This window comes from Prionailurus bengalensis, chromosome D2 (genome assembly GCF_016509475.1).
Source record: "Prionailurus bengalensis isolate Pbe53 chromosome D2, Fcat_Pben_1.1_paternal_pri, whole genome shotgun sequence".
Classification (NCBI taxonomy): domain Eukaryota; kingdom Metazoa; phylum Chordata; class Mammalia; order Carnivora; family Felidae; genus Prionailurus; species Prionailurus bengalensis.
In genome coordinates, this window is record NC_057351.1 from 44,466,258 (window position 1) to 44,471,280 (window position 5,023).

The 5,023-nt window shown below is 39.8% G+C and overlaps 1 pseudogene; it reads left to right on the forward strand.

Moving 5' to 3' along the window:
- The first annotated feature begins 436 nt into the window (after positions 1–436).
- LOC122492619 lies at positions 437–1,208 on the forward strand (annotated as a pseudogene).
- Positions 1,209–5,023: the final 3,815 nt, after the last annotated feature.

Consider the following 5,023-nt stretch of genomic DNA (forward strand, 5'->3'; position numbering starts at 1 on the left):
CAAGTCTGCCTGATTAGCCAACAAAGTGACCCAAATCAAGATAGATGTGAGGGCTGTCATATAAACTAGTTTGAGGTTCTGAGGTGGTTGGCTGTGACTCAGTGTTAAGAGAGAGAGCTCTGGAGGGAAGCTGCCAAAAACCAAATTTCAACTTTACCATGTGGTAAATATGTGACCTTGGTCAAATTACTAACACAGACACCAATATTGAGAGCTACTCATTTTCAAGGACTCTTTCAGAGAACGGTAAATAATAATCTAGTCCTGAGCTGGCTCTCCAAGGGTCATTAGCATCAAGATCTCCCCACAATGACAATATCTTCCATTAGAATTGAGTGCATTTTGCTGGAGAATTGCAGGCGTGGTGAATCTCCAGTGTGGGAGGAGGCATCCAGCTTTCTGCTCTTCATACATATTCCTATAAAAAAGACTTGTCAGTGGGATTCTCTCAGCAAGTGCAGCATGTGACCATGGATGCCTCCGTCAGCTCTGTGGCCCTTTGTCAATCAGGAGGCTATGTCACCACCATTGGAACAAAGTTCTGTGCTATGAACTGGAAAGATCAGTCAGCAGTTGTCCTGGCCACAGTAGATAAAGACAAGAAAACTGATCTGCTGAGAGATACTTTGCTGGCACCATGGGTGAGGAAACGGCCCCCGCAGTTCTGGAGTCGCACCAGGGGTCCCTGTACTCCCTCTTTCCTGACGACTGCCTAGAAAAGTACTGTGACCAGTAGTTTGGATGGTCCCTGGGCCAAAAAATCTATTACATTGACAGCTTGTCCTACTCCGTGGAAGCCTTTGACTATGACCTGCAGATAGGAAAGATCTCCTACTGCAGATGTGTTCACAAGCTGGAAAAAGAACAATTCCCAGGTGGAATGTGTATTGATACTGAGAGGAAGCTCTGGGTGGCCTGTCACAATGGAGAAAGAATGATGCACTTAGATCCTGAGACAGGGAAAAGACTCCAAACTGTGAAGGAGCCTGTTGATGAAACAACTTCATGCTCCTTCTGAGAGCAGGACTTCTCTGAAATGTTTATGACCTGTGCCCAGGATGGAATGGACCCCATGCATGGGTCTTCTGCAGCAACCTGAAGCTGGTGGAATTTTCAAGATAACTGGCCCAGGAGTCAGAGGAATTCCTCTTTATCCCTACGTCAGGTCTTCTTTCCTACTGGAAGAACTTTTGTTAAATAAAAAGTGATTTGAAGACTTTTGAAGCTCTAGAAAATTCTAGAGCTAAAATTTCAATCTAGTTACAAAAAAATGTATAAAGAAATTATATTATGAGTAGGGTTACATTTTTATTTACAATTTTCAAAGGTAGATCATGGGGCGCCTGGGTGGCGCAGTCAGTTAAGCGTCCGACTTCAGCCAGGTCACGATCTCGCGGTCCGTGAGTTCAAGCCCCGCGTCAGGCTCTGGGCTGACGGCTCAGAGCCTGGAGCCTGCTTCCGATTCTGTGTCTCCCTCTCTCTCTGCCCCTCCCCTGTTCATGCTCTGTCTCTCTCTGCTCCAAAAATAAATAAACGTTGAAAAAAAATTTTTTTTTTAAAAAGAAGGTAGATCATTTTAGTAAGGGGTGACAGGTAGTTTTTTTATTTTATTTTTTTATTTTTTAAAATTTACATGCAAATTAGTTAGCGTACAGTGAAACAATGATTTCAGGAGTAGATTCCTTAATGCCCCTTACCCATTTAGCCCATCCCCCCTCCCACAACCCCTCCAGCAAGCCTCAGTTTGTTCTCCATATTTATGAATCTCTTCTGTTTTGTCTCCCTCCCTGTTTTTATATTATTTTTGTTTCCCTTCCCTTATGTTCATCTGTTTTGTCTCTTAAAGTCCTCATATGAGTGAAGTCATATGATTTTTGTCTTTCTCTGACTGACTAATTTCACTTAGCATAATACCCTCCAGTTCCATCCACGTAGTTGCAAATAGCAAGATTTCATTCTTTTTGATTGCTGAGTAATACTCCATTGTATATATATACCACATCTTCCTTATCCATTCATCCATCGATGGACATTTGGGCTCTTTCCATACTTTGGCTATTGCTGATAGTGCTGCTATAAACACGGGGGTGCATGTGTCCCTTCGAAACAGCACACCTGTATCCTGTGGATAAATGACTAGTAGTGCAATTGCTGGGTTGTAGGGTAGTTCTATTTTTAGTTTTGTGAGGAACCTCCATACTGTTTTCCAGAGTGGCTGCACCAACTTGCATTGCCACCAACAATACAAAAGAGATCCTCTTTCTCCGCATCCTCACCAACATCTGTTGTTGCCTGAGTTGTTAATGTTAGCCATTCTGACAGGTGTAAGGTTCTATCTCCTTGTGTTTTGATTTGTATTTCCCTGATGATGAGTGATGGGCATTTTTTTCATGTTCCAGATGGCATATATCCAGTTGGCCATCTGGATGTCTTCTTTGGAGAAGTGTCTATTCATGTCTTTTGCCCATTTCTTCACTGGATTATTTGTTTTTTGGGTGTTGAGTTTGATAAGTTCTTTACAGATTTTGGATATTAACCCTTTATCTGACATGTCATTTGCAAATATATTCTCCCATTCCGTTGGTTGCCTTTTAGTTTTGCTGATTGTTTCCTTTGCTGTGCAGAAGCTTTTTATTTTGATGAGGTCCCAGTAGTTCATTTTTGCTTTTCTTTCCCTTGCCTCCAGAGACATGTTGAGTAAGAAGTTGCTGTGGCCAAGATCAAAGAGGTTTTTGCCTGCTTTCTCCTTGAGGATTTTGATGGCTTCCTGTCTTATGTTTACATCTTTCATCCATTTTGAGTTTATTTTTGTGTATGGTGTAAGAAAGTAGTCCAGGTTCATTCTTCTGCATGTCGCAGTCCAGTTTTCCCAGCACCACTTGCTGAAGAGAATGTCTTTACTCCATTGGCTATTTTTTCCTGCTTTGTCAAAGATTAGTTGGCCATATGTTTGTGGGTCCATTTCTGGGTTCTCTATTCTGTTCCATTGATCTGAGTGTCTGTTCTTGTGCCAGTACCATACTGTCTTGATTACAGCTTTGTAATATAGCTTGAAGTCTGGGATTGTGATGCCTCCTGCTTTGGTTTTCTTTTTCAAGATTGCTTTGGCTATTTGGGGTCTTTTCTGGTGCCATACAAATTTTGGGATTATTTGTTCTAGCTCTGTGAAGAATGCTGGTGTTACTTTGATAGGGATTGCATTGAATATGTAGGTTGCTTTGGGTAGTATCGACATTTTAACAATATTTGTTCTTCTTATCCAGGAGCATGGAATCTTTTTCCATTTTTTTGTGTCTTCCTCAGTTTCTTTCATAAGCTTTCTATAGTTTTCAGTGTATAGATTTTTCACCTCTTTGTTTAGATTTATTCCTAGGTATTTTATGGTTTTTTGTGCAACTGTAAATGGGATCGATTCCTTGATTTCTCTTTCTATTGCTTCATTGTTGGTATATAGGAATGCAACCGATTTCTGTGTGTTGATTTTATATGCTGCAACTTTGCTGAATTCATGAATCAGCTCTAGCAGTTTTTTGGTGGAATCTTTAGGGTTTTCCATTTAGAGTATCATGTCATCTGCAAAGAGTGAAAGTTTGACTTCCTCCTGGCCTATTTGGATGCCTTTTATTTCTTTGTGTTGTCTGCAGAGGCTAAGACTTCCAAAATACTATGTTGAATAACAGTGGTGAGAGTGGACGTCCCTGTCTTGTTCCTGACCTTAGGGGGAATGCTCTCAGTTTTTCCCCATTGAGGATGATATTAGCCTTGGGTCGTTCATATATGGCTTTTATGACCTTGAGGTATGCCCTTCTATCCCTACTTTCTTGAGGGTTTTTATCAAGAAAGGATGCTGTATTTTGTCAAATGCTTTCTCTGCATCTATTGAGAGGATCCTTTTGTTCTTGTCCTTTCTTTTATTGATGTGATGAATCACGTTAATTGTTTTGCGGATATTGAACCAGCCCTGCATCCCAGGTATACATCCCGCTTGGTCATGGTGAATAATTTTTTTAATGTATTGTTGGATCCGGTTGGCTAATATCTTGTTGAGGATTTCTGCATCCATGTTCATCAGGGAAATTGGTCTATAGTTCTCCTTTTTTAGTGTGGTCTCTGTCTGGTTTTGGAATCAAGGTAATGCTGGCTTCATAGAAAGAGTTTGGAAGTTTTCCTTCTGTTTCTATTTTTTGGAACAGTTTCACGAGAATAGGTGTTAACTCTTCCTTAAATGTTTGGCAGAATTCCCCTGGAAAGCCATCTGGCCCTGGACTCTTGTTTTTTTGGCAGATTTTTTATTACTAAGTCGATTTCCTTACTGGTTATGGGTCTGTTCAAATTTTCTATTTCTTCCTGTTTCAGTTTTGGTAGTGTATATGTTTCTAGGAATTTGTCCATTTCTTCCAGATTACCCATTTTATTGGCATATAATTGCTCATAATATTCTCTTATTGTTTTTATTTCTGTTGTGTTGGTTGTGATCTCTCCTCTTTCATTCTTGATTTTATTTATTTGGGTCCTTTCCTTTTTCTTTTTGATCAAACTGGCTAGTGGTTTATCAATTTTATTAATTCTTTCAAAGAACCAGCTTCTGGTTTCATTGATCTGTTCTACTGTTTTTTGTTTTTGTTTTTGTTTTTGTTTTTGGTTTTGATGGCATTACTTTCTGCTCTAATCTTTATTATTTCCTGTCTTCTGCTGGTTTGGGGTTTTATTTGCTGTTCTTTTTCCAGCTCCTTAAGGTGTAAGATTAGATTGTGTATCTGAGATCTTTCTTCCTTCTTTAGGAAGGCCTGGATTGCTATATACTTTCCTCTTACGACTGCCTTTGCTGCGTCCCAGAGGTTTTGGGGTGTGGTGTTATCATTTTCATTGACTTCCATATACTTTTTAATTTCCTCTTTAACTGCTTGGTTAGCCCATTCATTTTTTAGTAGGATGTTCTTCAGTCTCCAAGTATTTATTACCTTTCCATTTTTTTCTTGTGGTTCATTTCGAGTTTCATAGCATTGTGGTCTGAAAATATGCA